Below are 24,721 nucleotides of genomic sequence, written 5' to 3'. Positions count from 1 at the left end.
ATGGACATTTATTTGTTTCATTTGGCTTATTTTAATTTCTGTGTGAAAATTGTATGATATGCATAAAGCAACATGTTATATAAATCATAGATAATATAATATTTATTGTGGTGGTACCCAAAGTGTTTTATTCCTAAGAATTCAGGTACATTTGTGTTTTTTCCTTAAAAGATAAATATAATGGTTTGTGCATCCATTGGTAGAAAAAGCAAAAAATGGTAGAAAGAATACATAATAATGCCAAGGTAAATGGTGAAGCCAGAGTTCAAATTCAGGTCTCTGAATTCTGAGACTAGACTCCCTATCATTTTATATACAACATCACCTAAAGTCAAAAATCTTAAGCTGCTTTTCAGAACAATAAATATGTCCCGAATGTCTTTCCAGCCCTTGAGGTACTTTCATATAATTGATAATACACTTTCTGGGAAAAATATTATGACAGCAAACAATGTTGCATGTAATTATTTTGGTGATTAGAAGAACTGCTCCTCAATCTACATATAATTCTATTCACACTAAAAATATTTGGGACAGAAATATTCTTTTAAACCTGAAATGTACCTAAGTTATTGTATAAAAATTGTGTAAATTTTTAAATTTCCTGTGTAAAACTGTAAAAATTAAAATGGCTTGGTCTGTTTCCATCTTCAACCAGCTGTTTCTGTTGAAGAAACAAGGAAGTAATAAAACACACATTAAAAGTATGCATTGAACAGAAAATCAAACACCGCATGTCCTCACTCATAGGCGAGTGTTGAACAATGAGAACACATGGACACAGGGAAGGGAGCATCACACACTGGGGTCTATTGGGGGGGACTAGGGGAGGGACAGCGCGGGGTAGGGAGTTGGGGAGGAATAACATGGGGAGAAATGTCAGATATAGGTGACGGGGGGATAGAGGCAGCAAACAACATTGCCATGTATGTACCTATGCAACAATCCTGCATGTTGTGCACACGTACCCCAGAACTTAAAGTACAATCATATATATATATATATATATATACATAAAGTATGCAATGAATTTCTAAAAAGTTTTGTTTTATTTTGTTTATCAAAGTTACAAGTCTAGTATTAATCCTTTTGAAGCCTGTAGGTGAAGATTAAAGCATTCTAATACGCTATCTATTGGTGTGCCATAATGAATTATGATCCTTGCTTAATTCCATGGAATGGAAAAGCTCCAGTAAGTAACAAACTGTTAATCAGTGCGATGGCACAGAAGATCAATCTTTGATTCCTATATTCACAAACTGGTTATTTGGTCACATTGGAGAGCAGGCTGGGTGTTGGAATAGAGTCCTAGAAATGATGGATGTAATTGTCAAAACTGCCAGGGTCAATGTATAATGTTCATAAAAGAATGAGCCCAATTCAAGCACTTTCCATTTATCATTTATGCAATTTGACCCCTAGTTCTCTTTATAATAACACATAAAGGAGAAACAACTGCCATGTTCACTCCACTGGAATCTTGTGCACTTTCTGCTATCATTCAGGTCATAGCCTTTCTCAGACTGGGATTATTTGTACATAACTTTCTCTTCTCTGAGGGCATTGGGACAATTAATTGAAATATGGATTTAATTAAGGTAAAGATAGATCCGTGAATCTGTATGTAATTGCCATGTTATCAGGTAGAATGTTTTGAAGTCCTAAATCAGATTTTTTCTAATTGATCATCTACTTATAGCTGTAATACAACTTTGACATTGACAGTATTGTGTTGAAAATTATTGCAATAACCAGCATTTCACAGGTGGATATTTCTAATGAAATTTGCAAGTGCTAAAATGCTGGGTGTACATAAATTAAAAAAAACAAAAAACCCTCAAATAAATACATATCAATGCCATATGTATTTTCAATTGGGGACCAATATAAGGGACTTTTATTTATTTTGCTTGAACAATTGATCTTTTGTGTCAATTGATGAATTCATTGACACTGTATCATAGATGAGTTCAGTTACAATTATATATATTATTAATTCTATTGTCTTTTTTTTTTTTTTTTTTGAGATGGAGTTTCGCTCTTGTTACCCAGGCTGGAGTGCAATGGCACCATCTCGGCTCACTGCAACCTCCGCCTCCTGGGTTCAGGCAATTCTTCTGCCTCAGCCTCCCGAGTAGCTGGGACTACAGGCATGCGCCACCATGCCCAGCTGATTTTTTTGTACTTTTAGTAGAGACGGGGTTTCACCATGTTGACCAGCATGGTCTTGATCTCTCGACCTTGTGATCCACCCGCCTCGGCCTCCCAAAGTGCTGGGATTACAGGCTTGAGCCACCGCGCCCGGCCTAATTATATAGTCTTATCAAGGCAAACAACTATTTGGAATTTCTGCTTCTTTGTTTTTAGATTTGTCTATATGCAACACTTCCATAAAAGTGTTCTCTTACTGGATATTAGCATTAGAATGTAAGCTACATGAGGACAAACCTTATTCTTGGCCAGATATTAGATTTCTATTGAATGAGTACATTCTAGAGACTCAGGATTTATTGAAAGAAAAAATAAAACAAGAAAAGAGAAAGAAATACAGAAAGTAAAGTGAACACAGAGAGTATAATGCACATTATTTAAAAATATGTAGATATTGAAGTGATTGGGGGTATTTTCAAAATTACATATATAATCCATTATGATATGATTATCAAAGACACAGTTATCCACTTTCTGTAACTAAAGCAGTATATTTCCTAAGTTTCAATAGATATTTATCCATTTCAAGAACAGCAGTGATCTTATGGAAGTTGCAAGTAATATGAAAAAGAAGCAATAATAACTAAAATTATACAACATTGAAAAATACCTCACTGGTTTTCTTCTTCACCTCAAGATAAGCATAGAATTAAAATACACTTCAAAAAACTGTAATAAGAAAAATAGCTTCACAAACCCTAATACTAAATAAAAAATTAGTATAAGTGACCTAGAATGTAACTTAAAGGAAAATGTCACCAATATTCAACAAATAGTTTCTAAATGTCAAAAATAAGCCTGCCACTCTGCAAGAGCTCAGAGGAGCATGGTCCTTTCTCTTCTGAGCGTGCAGCTACAGCAGGCACAGAGATAAGTAAGAAATAATAAGTGTGATGACTGCTGTAATAGGTAAATACAGAAAGTATACTAAAAGCAAGGGCAACAATTTTGAAAAACAAAACATTAATAAACAATGGAAACTACAAAAAAGACCATGATTTTAATAAATGTTGCCGTCTTCTTCCTTCCTAAATAAAACAAATGCCTCTGCCTTATTGGCTGACATGATCATAAGGAGATGTAACAGCTCTGATTTGTATTACTGAATCTCATTTTCCTAATTTATGAAACACAAGTTTAAAAATCCTTTTGAAGATCAAATGAGAATTTTTGATATTATTGTGTAAACTGTAAAGTACTACACAAATATTAGTCATTTTTCACAGTTACAGCATGCGTATGTCACATGGTTAATGTAACATTCTCATAAAAGAAACCTTGAAATGTCCTGCTGCTTAATTTTTATTTTGCAACTCTTTTCAGTCATTATTATGTATGATATGCCTTTTAGGGGCATTTGATTTTTAAAGAGAATAAGTAAAAATTGAAAAGAGAAAGACAATGAAATTATGAGACTACAGTCATAATAATTTTGTTGATTAGTTATACATAGAACTAGATTATATTGCTCCCAAAATATTTTTTGAGAAATTAATTTGAAATGGCTGTACAGTTGTTGCTTAAGTTAAACTTTTTTAAAAGCCTAAAGATATAGCTATATTTTCATACAATAAATTAGGGAAAATAGAATTCTAGTGCTACTTGCTCTCACCAGAAATAATCGTAACTTTTAAACTGTTCTTTATGTTAAATTAAATTTTTCATTTTTACTACCTCATATTTTGGATGAGCATGTATTTTTAAATTTATTTCCACACTCTTATTGTTCCTGTATGATAAACTGCTGACTTACATTCATACCATAATGATCTTTCAGTTTTATTTGTCTGTTCCTAAAGAATCACAGAAATAAAGAATTCTACTTATGGTTGTATTTTTCAGCAACCTTATGTCCGATAATGATGCATATTACTATGGAAATCATATGCAAGTCCAAAGGGAGATGAAGAAGAAGAAAGCAAGCTTTAAAGTCTATACTTTCCTAACACTACATTAGGAACTCAGCACTTGAAGTGAAATCAAAGAATGATCACACTCAATTCCATCTCAGACTTAGACTGAAATATGAAACTTCAAAAAGAAAAGAAAGTTAAAAACTTTGAGCTAATCATCATTTTCCAACATAGTTAACATTATTGCTGACTGTATCACACTAGAAAACATAAACAAAAATACAAGTTTTGTATATGCATAAATAAAAATATTTTTTTCTATCAATTATGACATTGATAGAAATTATGACTGTATCTGTATATTACATGGCTACCAACAGTAGGCTTCAAATAGATGGAAAAATTATGTTGTGACAAAATTCTAGGAAAGGGAATGGTAAACTGAGAATAATTTCTAACTTTCTGACTCTGGGTCAATGGATCTGGGTACATTTAGATAGACACCCATATTTTCACACTGCAAGTGTGCACATGTGTATTTATATTTATGTGTTACCCAAAACATATGGATTGTGTAATCACTTAATCCACAATTTTACATTTATGAAATTTGATAAGGGATTACCTTATCTCTACTCAATTTGATGTAAAGCCAACAAAATCTCTGTCAACATTCATTTTAATTAATCCAATAATGTTAACTGCTGATAGCTTCATTCTCCTTTTTTCCTGTTGGCAACCAAAAAAGGTAATTCTCACTCTAATTTAGCTTTCAGGGTGCCATCCACGAGGGATTGTCACCTTGCTGTTGATTGTGACCTCTGATCCCACCACTTTCTTCCTATAATAGTCCTACCTTTGCATAGTTAATGAACTTTGTACATGGTTATAAGGATAAAAGCAGTGAAATGTTAGGCCCTGCTGCGAAATGTTCCATTGTTTCTTATATGTCTAATTGACCTTTCATGTTACCAAGAAAAACAAACCAATAGATTTCTTAGTATCCAGTCCAATGCAATCTTTATTATTAATATGCTAAACATGTTCCTTTCAAGGCAATGACACCTAAACACTGTTAGAAGTATCAAAATCACTTCTCATTAATAACCATTATATTAATCACTGTTGCCCAAAACTAGAATCTGACTGCGAAATCCCCTGGTGGAAATTGCTATAATCGTTCAAACTACAGGAATGAATATTTTTCAGCATAATTACTGCTGTCGTCTTACTGAAAAATATCCCATTAGATGGCAGCTTTTAGTTACGTAAATCATGTTGATTAATTTTTAATTTCCAGCATTTATATGGCATTGCACAAGTAAAGATCTTTGATAATTTAAATGGTTAGCTGAGCAATTACTAAAATAACTCACAGCAATTCAAACATTCTTTTACTTACTAGAAGTGCCATACATCATTAACTCCTGATTAAAACAAAGTTGGCAAATTGCAAGTGCTGAACTGATCACTAAGATATGTATTTCACGGTGTTTCATTAAAACTATTTGTGTCATGTATGATGCCTCAGATGCAAAGATAAAACTTTAGTATAAATGTTTCAAAGCAAAGGATCTAAACAATAGTGGCAACATGGCATCTCAACCATGTGCTCAAGTGCATACCTGTGGCTCTACCCAGGCAATTTAAGTGATCTATATCATTACCATTTTTTATCTATTCCAGTAACTCTTTTATTTAAAACAAAGTTTCTGTAAGAGAAAAGAATGAGTTCTTAGGCTAAGTAAGACTTAGTTCTTAATCTTACTTGTATAATTTATGTTTTCATTGACTTGTCTGAATCTTCATCTTTACTGTGAATTCTTAGATAACTTTCAGTTTCTTTATATGTAAATTGAGAAAGTAACTGTGCTTAGCTCAAAATGCTGTACTATAGGGTAATATGACTCAAGAAACATAGGTTTGTCTAGATAACACATGGGATGTACTAAGCAATAAATCATCCTTCTCATATCAAATGTCTATTATTATATTTCAAATATATGGCCATAATGAAAAGATAAATGTTTTATACCTGAAAATAAATATCTTTTGGTTCTTAATGTCTCTCTACATTAATATTTATTCCATTTTTATTCAGCTTTATAGTTACTATAGCATTGTCTGGTATCTAACATAGAATAGATGTTCTCTTACAATCCTTTTAATCGATTCTTTTCTAGCCCAATCTGATATTTTGCTTCCTCTACCCCTCCCTCATGACCACCACCTTGCACTTGCTATGTATTTATCTTTCGTTTTTAAAGGCAACCTAAATGGACTTTATTTTTAAAAGCACCAAAGGTTTAAATTGTAAGAAATATCAGTCTATATCAATTTTCCACTCTTTGATTAGTACCATCTACTACACGTATTATGAAAAGTTGACCATCTCATGTCTGCTTAAATACCTGAAATGGGCAGTACATTGGCATCTATATCAGCAGGTTTTCCATTTTAGACAGCTCTATTTAGAAACCTCCTCTTTGAACTGCCTCCTGATGTAATTAAATCTGTACCTGGAAGATTTTTATCTATATGACATTGTGACTTAAAGACACAGTGAGTCTATTTCTTTACATTTTTAATATTAAATAGCTATACATTCTCTGAGGAGAATGAAGTTCTAATATTTGGCATTTTTGTGATTCTTTTTTGACCATTAGCTACCTCTCTGAAGTGTGTCTACCATGATTAGTCTCCAGACCCTTTAACATGGTCATTCTTTAACAAAGTGTGCTTTCGTTTGGTAAGTCATATTAAAATGTGAATCAGAATCAGCAACTACAACAATACATTATGTAGATAATAATAGCTACCATTTAGCAAAGTCTTAAGTGCCAGACAATGTTGTAAGAGTTTTGTGTGCATTATTTCATTTAATCTTCACAGCACTTCCTTGAAGTAAGTGTGAAGCAGTTTGCTGTGCCCTGGTTACTAACGTGTCTGAGTTGCATCAGACTGAACACATTCATGCACAGCAAGTTACATGAAGTTGATTGATTGCTTGATAGGCAGCAAGGGAAAACAGAAGTCCAGGGTTCAGTGTAAACTGGTTCCCCAGTGCTCAGGCAATTCTGTGGGGTGGATGGAGCCTTTAATGCATGTGCCCAACTTGTACTATGGCTGAGGGTACAAATGGGGCAAAAGGCAGCCTGCTCCAGGTTACACACCGCGATGTCACATAACTCACCTGGCCAAAGCATGGCTGTTCAAGTCAGCTTCCCTCTTATCTCAAGATGTTGCATTCCTAGCATGTAGTATAGGTACTCTTTGGAACTACAGATGAGAAAGTGAGGAGAACTGGGTTTGCGTAAGACCACTCAGAGACCTGTCCTGCAGTAATCCTTTTACTGCTTCATTTCATGATGAGAAACTGACCCTTGGAAATCTTTGTCTCTACTAAAAATACAAAAAATTAGCTGGGCATGGTGGCGTGTGCCTGTAATCCCAGCTACTCAGGAGGCTGAGGCAGGAGAATTGCCTGAACCCAGGAGGCGGAGGTTGTGGTGAGCCAAGATCGCGTCATTGCATTCCAGCTTGGGTAACAGGAGCGAAACTTCGTCTCAAAAATAAATAAATAAATAAATAAAATAAAAAATAAAAATAGTTAACATAAAAACTTGCTCCCCCTGTATTAACTGCTTCATTCTCCTATAATGCTGAAATGTCTTCAGACAAAATTTTTGCAAATAACTTCCATTTTAATAGGCTATATTAACATAATAGGGCTATATTAAGCACAGTTTTTTCAACACTGAACACCTTTGTTGGATTAAATGTAACTTAATAAATATTGTTATTGGATAAATAACTTAATATTCTCATATTTTTTCATACTTCCAGAATTAAATGAAGCAAATATATATTTCCACCTCTGTGAAAGTAAACATTTATTCAATCTACTTACAGTGCTCAGAACATTTGTCACAATCTGCAGGGGAAAGAGATATATTTTTATAGAATTAATTTATTTGAAAAGTTACACATGTTGCATAAATCACCTGATCTACTTTTGTAATAAGTAAGGAGATAAAACACGAGATTTCTCCAGAAGGTAGAAGATTGAGATTGAACTGGCAATTTTGTTGGAATAATAATGTTACTTCTTAAGTTAACTTTAGGTTTGCTCTTGGTTTAAATTAAGTTAGTATTCAGGAAGCTTAATAGTCATCATTTCAAAGTTCTAAATTCACATTATAACACAGCGGGGAGGGGGTTCGATGGTTGTTCTCCTTAATTTTATTTTCTGAGGTGATAACATTAAAAGAGAAGATATTCTTATCAGAAATAAAATGAGTGATATATGTAACTTCCATCATCTGTTGGAATAGTCACACATTCTCCGAGGTTTTCAGTGTTGTGACCAATTCCCCATTTATCCCTGAGCAGCCTTCCCACAAAGCATCTCAATTGTTGGTCAATGATGAATTTTAAAATTTACTATTTACTCTTTGCCAGATCATCATGTTCTGCATGACCGTAATATTACAAAAAGGAACCAGGACAAATTATAAAACTTGATATTTATTTCTGGTCAATAATAAGATAAAAAATTAGCCAAGGCTGGTAACTTGTTTTCCAAAATCAATTCTAGTGAAACTGCAAATATGAAATGTAAGTAAGGATTCCGGGAGCTAATAACCATCATCACAAAATAGTCCCTTTGTAAAACCCCCAGAAAGAATAAAGGATGTTTTTATCTGGATATGTGACTGAAACCTGATGAGCAGCATTGTGGGAGAAATCAAGATGATAGGACAGAGGAAGTCCTTTTAAACTCTGCCCATACACATGCCAGTGCTGGAGTCCTCGAGTTACTTTCAGATCCTAAATGGGTAAACAATTTGTTTGAAGATGAATTGACTGATTAACTTCTATAATCACTCCTCCAAATCCTTTAGGGTACAGATTTTTACCTAGGTGTGAGGTCTGATACTAATGTTATTTCACCATAATGAGTTAAATGTACAGCTCTGCTCATAGTTGTTTCCTGGTAGAGTAGCTTCAAATAGATAAAATCAACACTGGGCCCTACCCCTGGACCTTTATCCCATACTGCAAGGAGAGTGGCTGACACCCCAAGAGAAAATGAGATAAGAGTTGAAAATAACTAACACTTGCATAAGAAATCCTCCTCAAAAGAACTACATCAAACTGAACAATCTACCTTATCTGCCACTGAGTTACAGAACAGATGGAATACAGATTTAAAATAAGCCTATTAAATATCTTCAGGCATTAAGTGATGATAATAGTAATATAAGATAAGATTACTTTCACCATTCATCCAATGCAGATTAATTTCTGTAGCTTTGGGTTTGCCAAAACCAAAGAAATGGTAGCAAAATCTTTGTCACTAAAACCAGAGGCAATCTATCATAATCAATAAAACAGAAACAAAACAACACAATTTTTTGTCTATTTCATTGATTTTTGAGCTCTTGCATTTTGAAAGAATGATGGAGGAGACAGCTGCATTCAAACTTTAATTCTTCCATAGAATTTTATTTTAAAGTTACTTACATGTATTACTCAGAAACACAAATATGTATGTAACTATGTGTACACTATCACACATGATAATCTATAGATTTTCCTCCTCCGTCACTGTTTCTTTCTCCAAGTTCTCTTCCTACATCAATGGCTTGAATACAATAGGATGTTACTTCTGATTCTTCTGAAACATATGTTCCACGAGGACAGAAATTTTCTGTGTATTGATTGTAGTTTCACATTGACATGTTGGAAACTTTCTTCAAATGTCTCGCCCTTCTTGGACACAGGTAGAAACCTGATAAAATAATAGAACCATTCTATGTGCCTTAATAGAAGGTGGAGAGGACATTCACCCAATGGCAGAAGTTCTTATATCAGAGTAAGAGAGAAGGCGGAGGGCTCAATAGTTCAATGCATATGTTATACAGACTTATACCTTATTTCTGTTTTTAGGCAAAACTTCTGTTTTCTAGTCTAGAGTCTCTTGGGGATGTTGCAGAGTCTTTCTTGGCTGAATTCCCTTCAGACATTCTGAAGGCTGTGACTTTAGCTGCCCTTCTGCCATGCAGGTGTCTTTATCTCTCTTATGATATAGAGGTTATTTGTCATTAGCAGTGTATACTTTTTTCTTCTTTTTGTTTCATATTTACTGTTATTTATGAATTCAATGTGGGTCTCAGAAGAGAGAGGGTAGAAAAAAACGTGGTAGGTTTGTCACGCATATTCACAATTTTCATGAAATTTTTTGATGTAGCCAAGTTTTCTAGTTTTTATGTCACTATTGAGCTGCCATTTAAAAAGGTCATTCTCTCAACCCATCAGCTATGTTCACTTCAATCTCTAATAAATAGGGAGGGGCATTAGGTTCTTGACAGGACCATCTCAAGCAATGGCAAAGGAAGGGCGGTTAAAAGCAATCAGAAAAACAGTTGTGTTTTCTCCTTTTTAAACACAAAGGTAGAGAAGCCAGAGAGATGAAGGATTTTGGAGGGTTATGCCTGTCAGTTCCAGGTACTGTTGTTTAATGTCTAGGACTATAGGCATCATCTTAAATTTGAAAAACAGAAGCTGACCATTTTGAAAATGGTTGTATTTTACCATTTCATTAAATAAACAAAAGAAAAGGTAATGAGAAATAAAATGGGAATGTGAAAATGAAGTCTCAGATTATAGAGATGTAATAGATTATGCAGCATTTTTTTCTTATTTTTCTATATGATTGTAAAAAATTGTCTTAGCTGCTTCAAAAAATGATGATATATAAAAAATCTACTGAGAAAGAAATTAAAGACCATGAAATGGAAAAATAAATGTGCCATTCACTGTGTTAATATACTGGTAGAGAATAGATTGAGGTCTGATCAGTTAGTAAACAAAAGAAGGCATAGTGAATTTCACAGCTTTTCTAATCAGAAAGAACATAACCTGCTAGTTACTTAGGGGAGTTATATTTTAAACTTTTTATTGACTTAAAATGTTTCAGATGTCAGCAAATTTCTTACCTGTGAATCAATACTTTCAGAAGAAATACAGTAGGCTTTGTAGGGAAGAAAAATGATTTTTGAGTAAGATAAATATAGTTTTCTTACTGGGCCACATGTCTTCAGAATTCTGTCTTAATTTTTTGTCTTTATCTTGAAGGGGTTTAATTGTATGTTGTGTATCTGGCACACAGATTTTAATAAAGGCTGACACATATTCAGAAGCTGAAATACACTACCATCTCCATCATCTTCCCACTCCTCTTGCAGTTTTTCTGTTTTGGTCAAAATTTGTATTCCTTTTCCTTAAGGAATTTAGGGAAGTTTAGGTTCCTAAATTTGGGTTTATTGTACAAGGTGCATTTTAGAGTAATAGGTTAACTAAATAACCTATTACTAAAACGGTTATTTGTATCTTTTCCTGAGATTGGAAGTACCCACAATTTTTGTGTTAATGCTCACAAATAGCAGCAATATAGCATACCCTCCCTTTACATCATATTTAACTATATAATTGCAAATTAAAACAACAGAAAGATAGAAATGTAGAATTCGTGTCAATAAAAATTGCACGTTTTATGAACAAATGTGATCTGAACACATCAACCTGATTTATATGCAAAGATATTCTACAGAGTACAGAAAGAAGGACTAACTACAGTTTCAAGGCACCCTTGAAAATAATTATTCCCATGTCCTCCTTCTGCCCTTTTACTTCTTGGTGGTCTTCAGACATCCTTTTTCTTTAATTGCACCAGAAGTAGTAGGGGGTAAGAAGAAGGGGTAGACAAAGCGATTTTGTGTACGGTTATAGATATAGCCTTTTGTAGTTTAATTTTTGAAACTGCAGCCTTTGGTTCTTTGAATCTATTTACACAGATGTTGGGGAAGACGGCTTGTAACCATCTACCACTGGCCTTGTGGTCACCTTTGCCTTTAAGCAATCTCTGGGAGGTACATTAAAAATGATTGTATTAGACGCCCATTTCTAAGATACCATGTTTTTATTCCACGTTCTCCTTTTGGAATGTAACCTAACCTCATATCTTTAGACACAGGCATGTTTACTTAGTATTATATGATTAGTTCATTTGGAGACCTGTAGTTTCCTCATGTTAATATCAGAAGTTTATACAATGTATGAGGGATAAGCTAACTGTACACCTATTATGCTGCTTTAATATTTCAAAAATGGTGGAATTGAATTTTGACATATAATATCAATAATTAGCAGTAAAGAGAAAATCAATCCTACCTGATTTTAGGTTTCAGACTTTGATATTAGGAAAAATATTTTCAGATGGTAACATTGCATAAAACACGAACTGAAATATAAAAGTGTATGAAAATATATCACAATCATTAATGGCAATATTATCAAAAGTTAACAGCATATTTTCTCTTTTCCATCATTTTGCTATATTGGCTACTATAAGAACAATTATGGAGGCTGTAATAAAACACAATTTAAGTTTGCCTTTAAAATCTTGATATCCCTCTCTCCCTCTTTTGACTACAGGACAGTAGGTTGTTTCTGATTCTTCTCCTTAGGGATGTATTCTGTTCCTTCAGACTTTGCAGGTGCCCATGTCCAGTGCCCATGTCCTGCTGCTGTGCCAAATGCTTCACCCTACTAAGAGTTTTTACCTGGTCGGGTGTCATGGCTGCCAAGCTGAAGAATGAACACTAAATTGGACAGGGAGATGTGTACAACATGGTTTTCACCCTCCAAGTCAGAGGTGTTACATATATGATGGCATCAGGGAACCAACAATAGTGACTAGACAGTTTCCCTGCTTTAGCAAACTTGGATCTTGCTCCTTAACTGGTCAGATGGACCACCTGCTGCTATGCCTAATAACTGCAGCTCAGTTATCTACATCTTTTCTCACCTTTTTACCAGGAAGGAAGCATTGTCTTTGATTGTCCATCAGGACTAATCCTTTCTCAGCATGATACTTGTTAGCATAATTGCAGAGAAAGATCCAAAAATGTACATTACAAGTTGTCCCTTTTTTAAAATATATATAATTTGAATGAAAAGTTACTGTGTGTATTTCACTAATCTAGTAGTTAAGGTTTCTTCCATTATAATCTTTTTCAATCTTTATATTTTCATTATTTGCACATAATTAGAAATCCTTCTCAACTCTAAGAAACTTTCATAATAATGTTTATTAATTATATCATCATCAAGAGAAGTTTTAGGTAAGATTTTAAAGGCTGTTATCTCCAGAAAAAAATAAATTATGAACAATTCCAGTTATTTTTGGGATTTATATCTTTAGTCATATATTTGAATTGCTCATGACTTTCTTAAAAACAGAATGAAAGAACTTAGTTCTGAGATCTCTTTCCAACAGAATTATGAGGTCACTGAAAGCCTGTTTATTGAGAGAATAAACTGAGAGTGCCAAGTGTACTTGCCCATAAAGTGAAGATGCCGCAAGCTCAAAAAATAAGATAAAATGGGCAGCAAATGTATGCTTGAACAAATAAAACTTCTATTTACTAGAATAATTATATATTGAAGTTTTAAAAAACAGGGGAAGCCTTAAAATTTTTTGTGAATAGAAGAGGAAAAACTATAATTGACATCCTAGTTTAAAAAATATAGCTTTCAAGAGTTTAATGTCAATATTCAAGGTAAAACACAAATATTGAAGAAAAAGATTGTACAAATGGAGAATCAAAATATTATATGGTCATTTATCCACATACTGTTATTAATTTGTTAGACATTTAGCTTTTGTCTTTCTATACAAGGGAAATAGCACAGTGTCAGAGAGGTAAGTGAAGTTATCTGGGGCTTTGTTTGATACAACTTGTAAGTAAGAAAAATTAAATAGTAAGGTTAATAAAAGGACTTTAAAAGCTGCAATTGGTGCCCAAGACACATTTTGACAAGTATAAAAAATATAATTAAAATTCCTTGGCTATTACTGAAGTGAGAAGTTCCTACTACCCTTTTTATATTTCAGTGAAAATGTAATGTGCTTTGATAATATTAATTTTGCCAAGGTCTTGTTATTTTTTAATGTTATTGTTCAGCCCTTATGTTTGAAGATACTATTTTCAAAGTCCTAGTTCAAAACAACTTTTGTTTTGAAGCAGAGAATTCCTGGTGTAAACTTCTCTTGTTAGTTTTGCCCAGTGTTTATCATTAATATGGTGGCCATGACATGAGGCAAAGTGAATATTCTAAGAAGGTCTTAACCCCAAAAGAGAACACAGTTGACATTTGCTTTCTCTAAGCTAAGAGCGTTTTATAAAAATTAAAAGAGCCTTACAATTAAAGGTAGATATCATGAGTTCTTCCTTTTCATTCATGATGGAAAATAACTGGAAATTGAATGGTTTTTAGTTAACCCATTTCAGACATGCTTCATAATGTAGCATTGATTTGGAATATTGGCTGATAAATTTACACAAAAAACAAAATCTCTGACTGAATTTGATACTGGTGGGCGAGGGGAGGTCCCCAAACTTGGTGGGACTTCAACCCCAGCCAGTATCCAAGCTTTTGACACCACAGTGAGAAGGATAAGTCAGACAACAGTGAAAGTAGAGATTCATTGCAAAGTGAAAGTACACACTCAACAAAGGGTAGTGTGTGCCTAATCAAGAGAGTCACACAAGGGAGTTTGGAGCTGCTACCTTTACAGGTTTCTTTAACCAAGGTGTGGAATATTCGTAAAGATTTTTGGGAAATGGTAGAGATTTCTCAGAACTGTGGTGCCATCCATTTTTATACCAAATATGAATGTTCTCAGAACTGTCCTGGTGTTGGTGGATGTGTTATTCAGTATGTTAATGAGCATATAATGAGGTCCTAGGTGAAACATAGCTCAAATCCTGTACCATGTTGGGTCCAGTTGGTCTTAGCCAACTTGGCCCTCACCCTGGTTTTCCGGAGTTTTATCAATATTGTGTATGGTTTATGCAGCTATTTGAACAGAGAGTTTTAGCTAGTCATATGAAACTGCTGCCTCGGATTTTCTATTCTCCTGCAATCACAGTGTATTTTTCCTGTCTCAAATTCATATTTGCCTTTCTTACTTTTCGGCTCAGTTAAACTAGAGTTTAGGATGTTCTTTTGCTTAATTATTTTTAAGAGCATTGGTAAACCAGTTTCATTTTCCCCAAATACTTCTGAGAATTTTTGAAAGGCTAATACATGTCTCAGCTAAAATCCTGGCACTGGACCACTGACTGCTCAGCTGTATGTTATTGATTTCTTTCTTTAGGTACGATCTTACAGGCAGCAACTGCATAGGTCCCCCCACATGGTGTACTAAAGACCAAGATCTAATGTTTTAAGTATTTTAAGTCTTAGATATAGCATAAGAGCGTTCATAGGATAGAAAACAACAAATTGGACACAAAATATTAAGTCATTTTTAACCCATATTTGTAATCATTTTGTAGTTTGTCTTATTAGAAATTAGAGACTCAGAGAAAAGAAAGAATATCTGATCTTCATCCAGGCTAAACCATCTCCAATATCTGTCTCACTACTTACCTTGTATAAGATCTCCATGTATGAGCTCCCATTAAATGTTGCAAAATTTATACAAATGGCCCTAAAAAAGAATATTAATTTGCAGAGATAAATCAACATTTAAAAATATTTTCAAAACAAGACATGATGTGTAGAAATGCCTCATAAAGTGGCATAATTATCATAATGAGGAAATGGTAAATGGTCATAATTCAGACAAACTTTGATACTGTTATATACTTTTCCTTGAAATCCTACAGTTCTGGCCGTCTGCATTCCAGATGTTTTTTACCATCTCATAATCAAATGGTCCACTAGGTTAGGTTTTCCAGGACAGAGTGTTTGACTAAAGAGTCAATAATTCTTGCAATAGAGAACACCTTAGCAATAGCTTAGAAATTAGTTTGACCAAAGTCTCAAAGATCCCAAGGCCAATCATTAGGGCTCAATCTCAGGCTGTAATCGTGTTTTCTGCAGAACAGTGGCTTTGAGTATACAGATATTTTCATATTTAGAATCTATTGGTAGAAAGTCCTGTTCGAAAGTAGGAGTAGTGGCTGCATTTCTACTTTCATGACAAATTTGACACTCAGGAGATAATAACCTTATGATAATAAATAGTATTCTCCATTTTCTTTGGCTGCCTATACCCACATGAAGTTAACCATATGAAGCATATTTCAAAACATTCTGGAAAAAAATATATATATTAAAAAAATAAACTTTAGCCAGTATCAGTGTTTGACCACAAAGTTAGCCATTTTAACTATACAGTATAAATGTAGTTAAAAACAAAATATATGCATAGGAAAATGTTTCCTGCATTGTACATACTTTCTCCAGTGATGCCCTAGGAACTCCTGAAAATATGTCATTGATTGGATTATAACTATCACTTTAATGCAAATGGTAAACTAGAGCATTTTTTAAAGCAGGACATATGTGCATGTTGTATGGTCTTTCAATTATACTGTTTCTTTTGTGTGTGTGTATGTCTATGAGTATGTCTATGTAATTTTAGGTAGTTATAGAGATTAGATATTGGACAAGTAATTAGGAAGTAACCAGATTTTCTTTGTTATAAAAAAGAAAATGATTAATTTTAATTGAATTTTTAGTTGAACAGTAAAACTGGATAAGAATTTACCCTATTAGGGGAAAATATATACTGTGCTTTTCGGACTAAAAGTATTCTTTCTTGAGTGACCCAGTGTTAGCCTTTACTGCAGAAATAGATTTGTTTTGGTAGACCCCTGCAGCCAGCTACCTGCAGAGAGAAAGGAATCCTGCTAGAGAGAATTCTTAATACAGTAGGTAAATATTCTTTCATTTGGTGAAGCTTTCACATATGATATTCTCTTACATTCAGCATAATTATAAACTTTTAGTTTTAATGTGCTTTCAGAATAAATAAAAAATTATAAAGTTAAAAAGATAATTGTATAGCCTTATTGAAAAGGTTTAGCCTATTCAAATCTAACAAACCTACTCTGAAATATCTGAGTATAAGGTGTAAATGAATAAGAAAAGAAAATACAGCAGAATGTACCAGATGTTTTTCATGTGTTGACTATACATATATCTTTCTCTGTTAGCTTTTAGTTGCAGATGCAGTGTACATAATTTTATTCACAATAGATTGCTATGCATCATATATTCACATATGAATATAATTTCTCTGAAGACTGAAGTAGAAAGATAGGAAAAGACAATATGGTGTATATGCTGAATTCTATATACAAGCAAATGTGAATAATATAGTTAGATGCTCTCTTCAAGGGGCTTCTTATCATTACCTCACCGGGCCATGTAGGGATTAATTAGTTAAAGTTTGTAGGCTCTTTGAAGTTAGGAAACACTATGGAAGTGCTAAGCATTATCATGGTAACACGAGAGTGAGGCATAAGTGATTTGCAACCTCATCAGCTCTTTGAAATGTATGTCTAGTCTGATTCACAGTTTTCTCTTACAGTGTTTTATGGATTGCAATGTTCTTATCAGATTTGAAGATGAAATGTGTTCTATTGAAATCATACTAATCTGCACAATCTTTTTTCTATATAGTAGTAAAGTGATGTTTCTCAAAATAGAAGAAAACTTGAGATATTATTTCAAAGGTAATTTAATAAAGTAGAATTTTCACATCAATTATAACTCATCAATTATAATTTGATTGACTAAGCTGTAGCTCTCTTAATTAGTGCCACTAAAGTCTAGTCTAGTTAATTTGCATAAAGGTACCTATTCCCATCTTTTATAGTTTAAAAGACAGGAGACTATTCGCTGATTCCATAAAGCTTATATAGATTTTATTAGCATGTTTCAATCATTTACCACTACAATAATGTCAATTCTAACATGTAATTTTTGTTTTTTGTAATTCCTTGGAATTACAATGGGGACAGAGAAATTTAAAAGCAATTACTTAACAAAGTGATTCAAAGTTAAAGTAACTATTGTTCATTATAAAGTTATTTTGTTTCTGAATAAAATTTTTAAAAGTTATACATACAAAGCAACTTAATAAATACCAATTTAACCCCACTTAGAAATGATAGCTAATAATGCATATCTTGTCCTATTTACACTACATTTGGTTGCAATTGGGATACACCCCCTCAGGATCATTTCCTTTTCTCCATTTCCAGAGGTGCCATTATCATGAACCTGATATTACCTTTATATTTTCATAAATTTATCAAAAACATATTTCTAAATAATACTGTTTTGTGATTTTCCTCTTAACCTTCTTGTTGTGAGCAACTATTATTGATAGCATAGATCTCAGTCTACTGAATTCCATCATGTTCCTAATGTGTTTATTGAAATGCTACAGTAAAAATCTTTCTCTATGTCTCCAGGTGCACATGTGTGAGAGTTTCAAATGAAAATACTAGAAGAACAGGTGGACTGCACTTTGAGGGGACCAAATGTCATTATTTGCTCCCAGGAGTACTGCTTTAATACTATTGTTTATTCATCCTAATTGGCTTAATATGTGTCCTGTATTTTTCATTTTTAATGAACTATTATTATAAGTTACATTGATTAAATCCAGAATGGGTTTGTTAAATGTTCATTTTGTTTAATACTTACAGCTATTGTCATAGCTCTACCAGTATGTGAGCAAAATGAAATGTTAACAGAATTGACTTTAATAGGGGGTTAAGTCTGAAAATTAACTTTTTTTTCCCTGACCTATTTCACACTAAACATAGATAATGCTTCTCTTTCCAGGACAGCATGCAGAGTACTTGATAATAAACCAATATGCACTGAGTCAGTGGTGGCTAAGGATGGCTAACTTTTTCCAATCTTGCATGGTGATGGAGGAAGTAGTTGACATAGTTTTTTATGTGGTCCACTTACATGAAACTGCCAGACTATCGTATGGTGGGTTTGGGAAAAATGAAAGAATAATAGGCTAGATATATGTAAATGATGTGCTGTAAATAGACTCTGAAGACGCAGAGAGGAGTTAATTACTCTGGCTACACTAGCGGTTTTGTCATCTCTCATATACCTACAACTGTTTATTTGTGAGTTGCTTGGTAATGACTACGTTTAAAAAAATAATCTGTTTCAGCAGCAATGACCTAAAAAATGCAAGTACATATTTAGTTAAAACTTACTGAATTTCCCTTTCAATCCAATCATGAATTGAAAAATGCCAACAAATATATTGTAAACTCATAAAACTTGTACAGTGTGTTTGTTGTAGTTTTCAGTTCAATTCAGGATTGGGACCACAAGGCTAACAATGATATCCTGAAATCCAGAAGATAGAAAGCTCAGGGGGAAAAAAACTGCTGTTATTTCAACAATGAATACTTCGCTACGTTAAGAAAACTATGCCTGAAGATGACATTTTCACAGATTTAATATGTGAACTTGGAAAAAGTAAGCATATAACACTGAGAGGCATGGCTTTGTATTTAAATTACTGTTTTAAAAATAAATTGTGTGCATTTTAATCTAATTTTAATTAATCTAAGTTTTTCTGCATTTATGAAATATGCATCAATAATTGTTAGTATGTTAGCTCCATTAGCAACAGAAGAAATTTCTTATTTGTTTTATTTTATTTTTATAGTTATACTTTAAATTCTGGGATACACATGCAGAATGTGCAGGTGTGCTACATAGGTATACATACACCATGGTGGTTTGCTGCATCCATCCCCCTGTCATCTACATTAGGTATTCCTCCTAATGTTATCCCTCCCCAATGCCCCCACTCCCTGCTATCCCTCCCCAGCCTCCCCGACTTCCAACAGGCCCCAATGTGTGATGTTCCCCTCCATGTGTCCATGTGTTTTTATTGTTCAACACCCACTTATGAGTGAAAACATGCAGCGTTTGGTTTTCTGTTCTTGTGTCAGTTTGCTGAGAATGATAGTTTCCAGCTCCATTCATGTCCCCGAAAAGACATGAACTCATCCTTTTTTATGGCTGCACAGTATTTCATAGTGTATATATGTGCTACTTTTTCTTTATCTGGTCTATCACTTATGGGCATTTGGGTTGTTTCTAGGTCTTTGCTATTGCAAACAGTGCTGAACTAAACATAAGTGTGCATGTGTCTTTATAGCAGACTGATTTATAATCCTTTGGGTATATACTCAGTAATGGGATGGCTGGGTCAAATGATATTTTTATTTCTAGATCTTTGATGAATTGTCACACTGTCTTCCACAATTGTTGAACTAATTTATACTCCCACCAACTGCGCAAAAGCATTCCTATTTCTCCACAGCCTCTCCGACATCTGTTGTCTCCAGATTTTTTAATGATCGCCATTCTAACTGGTGTGAGATGGTATCTCAGTGTGGTTTGATTTGATTTCTCTAATGACCAGTGATTATGAGCTTTTTCATATGTTTGTTGGCTGCATAAATGTCTTATTTTGAAAAGTGTCTGTTGATATCCCTTGCCCACTTTTTGATGGGGTTGTTTTATTCTTGTATATCTGTATAAGTTCTTTGTAGATTCAGGATATTAGCCCTTTGTGAGATGGGCAGACTGCAAAATTTTTTCCCATTCTGTTGGTTGCCAGTTCACTCAAATGAGAGTTTCTTTTGATGTGCAGATGCTCTGGAGTTTAATTAGATCCCATTTGTCTATTTTGGCTTTTGTTGCCATTGCTTTTGGTGTTTTAGTCATGAAGTCCTTGCCTATGCCTATGTCCTGAATGGTATTGCCCAGGTTTTCTTCTAGAGTTTTTATGGTGTTATGTCTCATGTTTAAATCTTTAATCCATCTGGAGTTAATTTTTGTATAAGGTGTAAGGAAGGGATCCAGTTTCAGCTTTCTGCATATGGCTAGCCAGTTTTTTCAACACCATTTATTAAATAGGATGTTTAATAAATGGTGTTTACCTTTCCCCATTGCTTGTTTTGCCAGGTTTGTCAAAGATCAGATGATTGTAGACATATGGCATTTTTTCTGAGGACTGTTTTCTATTTCGGTTGGCCTATATCTCAACAACAGAAGAAATTTCAGAAGTGTTGAATAATACTGTTTTCCATCTATCGAAAAATTAGATTTAAAAAATAGTTTCATTTTTCAATCAATCATTTGAATCAAAATAATGCTGTTGAATGGTTTTTCTGCCAGGAATAGAAGATTGAACAATATGACAAATGCTTTTTAAAGTTCCATTGAAAAGCTAAACATTGTCGATGACCTTTTTATTGATGACAAAAAGCAACTCGAGAAAATCTTGACAGTAATTTTATTAAAAACCAATGAAAAATTGAAAGAAATACATTTTGTAGAAAAGAACTATGGATAATTATGGCTACAATATCAATTAATGCATATAAATATGCTCCAGAATAATTATTTCTTCTAATTTTAATTTTCAAATGATAATATAAAGAAGTTATTTTTCTGTTTTTGCTTCAAGGTAAGTAATTACAGTTTTACTTCTTTTCTTCCTTTTTTTTTTTTGAGACAGAGTCTCATTCTGTTGCCCAGGCTGGAGTATGGTGGTGTCATCTCAGACTGTAGTTGATGTACAAGTCTATATCTTTAGTTCAAGAACAGCCTGGCCAAGATGTTGAAACCCCGGGGTTTCAACAAGGCTGTTCTTGAACTACTAACCTCATGATCCACCTATCTTGGCCTCCCAAAAGGCTGGGATTACAAAGTGTGAGCCACCATGCCAGGCTGAAGGATTATATTTTCTTTTTTCTTTTTTGAGACGGAGTTTTGCTTGTTACCCAGGCTGGAGTGCAATGGCACCATCTCGGCTCACTGCAACCTCCGCCTCCTGGGTTCAGGCAATTCTCCTGAGTAGCTGGGATTACAGACACGTGCCACCATGCCCAGCTAATTTTTTGTATTTTTAGTAGAGCCGGGGTTTCACCATGTTGACGAGGATGGTCTCGATCTCCTGACCTCATGATCCACCTGCCTCAGCCTCCCAAAGTGCTGGAATTACAGGCGTGAGCCACCATGCCTGGCAGATTATATTTTCAAAAACAGTTTGAAGAAAACTATTTTATAGGCCCATCAATATAGTAAAACCTATTTGTAAGTAAATAATATATTAAATGTGAAATAATTTTGTATATTTTAGTACTTTTTTATTCTAAAAATGTTTCAGTTTTAACAATGAAGTTTTTTTAGTCACCCTAACTTTACTAAATATTGTCAAATCATCAAGTAGTTCTGTGGATTGATGGAACAAACTTACTTTTCCTTACATCCGTGACTGCACTTGGCATTATTATTTGAATAGTAGCCAAGGTAGTGAATGAAATTTGAACTTCATGGGGTTTTGATTTATGTCCTCTGATTACTAATGAGCTCCAGTATCTAGTCATGTTTTATTGGTCATTTGACTTTCCTCTTTTCTGAAATTGATCTAAGTATTGACCTGTCCTGCTTTCTTCTACTGGGTTAGATTGTCTATATTTATTGTTGCATATTTGTAAGAGTTATTTAAAAATTTTTTTTGACATTTTTACTTATATGTATATTTTTAATAGTGTTTTTCTGGAGTTTTAAAAATCCCAGGATAATATTTAGAACTTACAATATGAAGATTTTAACAAGCCGACACAGAAATTATTTTGTGGCTATAATGCTAACTTCAAATTAATGAAAAAATTTTGCCATTTTAGAAAACATACTTAAAAGGTATTTACTAAAAGTGCTAAGGTGCTCATTATATCTTTTTTATAAGTGTTGCATTTAAATAATCATTTTAACAAAATCCTTTATCCTTACAGTAAGAACCAAGTACTAAGTGTTTTAAATTACCTAGCTCCTGATGGTTTACTAAATATTTCGCAATTGTCATTTTGGTAATAATCATTTAGCATACTTATTAAACTACTAGTTCTTCAGGTTTCATTTAAGATTACTGAACCAGGATTTTGAAGAAAAATACCTAGAAATATTTGAAATTTTTTTATGAAAAACATTCTTATTTGGCAATGTTTGGAAAAGTCTGCTTTGAAACATAGGAGAAAGTAAAAAACAAAAACAGAAACACAAAAACAATGAAAAGCAAGTCAGGAGTCAGGAAAAAACATCTGATCTTTTCCTTACCCCCTCCTTCTCAAATCATCTGCCTTTATTTTCTTTTTCATTTTTGGTCAATACTACTCCAACTATTTAGCATTTCACAGGCATAAGAAACCTGTTAGATAGCAATTTAGCAAAAAGGAAGAAACCTATTTCTAAACATCTTCTTTAGGACCATAACATTTCTAAAGACACACTTGTGTGTCAGTTAATGCTATATCTTGCTATAAAATAACAGTATTTAACAAAAATATTTTACCACTGTGGCAAATTACCTCCTGCAAATGTTCCACTGCAACTAAGATTATATTGAAAATTTGGAGGCTGACATTTTGAATTTCACATATTCATGGAAGATTGGAAAGCATCTTCATATGTCAGAGGCTATAATAAGAAGAGTTATTACTCTTATTAACTTCCAAATTGTTTTGTGTTAAAGCAGATGTGCAGGCATTGGGCAAAAAGGTAGGCCACTGAAGCATAACTGTGGTTAAAGTTGGAAAAGATATGGTTGAAACTGCACATGGTAATATCTTCCCAGAAAATTTAAAACTTGGCTCAGCTGGGAGATGTCACAAAAAGGGTATTTCTGATTCTATGATTCTCTAGCAGGTTCTCCAAGAGAGATAGTACAATATTGTGGGAAGAGGCAGTTTTGTAATCTGACATCAGACTCTAAGAGAACTATTTTTAGACCCAAATTTCAACTGTATGAAGTGGGTTCTAAAATATCAATTACCTGAGAGTGTAGTTATAAAGGTCATATAATGAACAATTTGTCTTGTACTTTGCCCTAAAACAAAGACATCATTTAACTTATTTAGTAGTTTCATGTGGTTTCTTTTGGTGTTTTTGTTTGTTTGTTTGAGACGAAGTCTCACTCCGTGGCCCATGCTAGTACAATCTCAGCTCGCTGCAACCTCTGCTTCCTGGGTTCAAGCAATTCTCCTGCCTTAGCCTCCCAACCAACTGGGATTTACAGGCATGGGTCACCACACCAACTAATTTATGTGTTTGTGTGTGTGCGTGTGTGTGTGCGCGCGTGTGTGCGTGCGTGTGTTTGTGAGTGTTTGTTTAGTAGAGTTGGAGTTTTGCCATCTTGGCCAGGCTGGTCTCAAACTTCTGACCTCAAGAGATCCACCTTCTAAAGTGCTGGGATTACAGGCCTGAGCCACCGTGCCTTGATCTCATGTGAGCATTTTTTAAGAAACATTTTTTCTGTTGACAAAGAAAAGAATAGTAATTCCGACAGAGTATGGTACTCACTCCAGCATGACATTGCAGAGCTCCAGCTGGTCTGTAAAGAAACTGAGATGGATTGCTAAAGGAAAAAAAAGGGGGATAATTGCAGGTTATTTATTTTCTAAGTCTCTCTCTCTCTCAATATATATATATTTACATAATATATATATTATATATACAATATATAATATATAGTATTTTCAAAGTCTCTACATATTATATATAGATACTATATATCTTATATATGATATATAATATATAGTCTCTAAGTCTCTGTATGTTATATATACTATATATATTATATATCTAGTATTATATATTATATATATATTGAGAGAGACTTAGAAAATAAATATGTGTATATATATATATATATACTATGTATATAGTGTGAGTGT

General features: G+C 33.6%; 1 long non-coding RNA gene across 1 annotated transcript; it reads right to left on the bottom strand.

The window, feature by feature from the left end:
- Positions 1-9,547: 9,547 nt before the first annotated feature.
- On the bottom strand, positions 9,548-24,404 carry LOC118148872 (uncharacterized). Its single transcript, XR_004735917.3, has 4 exons — positions 24,348-24,404; positions 15,567-15,627; positions 12,300-12,369; positions 9,548-9,858 (listed from the first exon to the last, which is right to left on the bottom strand). It is a non-coding gene; the product is annotated as an uncharacterized LOC118148872 (long non-coding RNA).
- Positions 24,405-24,721: the final 317 nt, after the last annotated feature.

This window comes from Callithrix jacchus, chromosome 17, assembly GCF_049354715.1.
Source record: "Callithrix jacchus isolate 240 chromosome 17, calJac240_pri, whole genome shotgun sequence".
Classification (NCBI taxonomy): Eukaryota; Metazoa; Chordata; class Mammalia; order Primates; family Cebidae; genus Callithrix; species Callithrix jacchus.
This window is presented reverse-complemented; position numbering and strand designations above follow the sequence as displayed.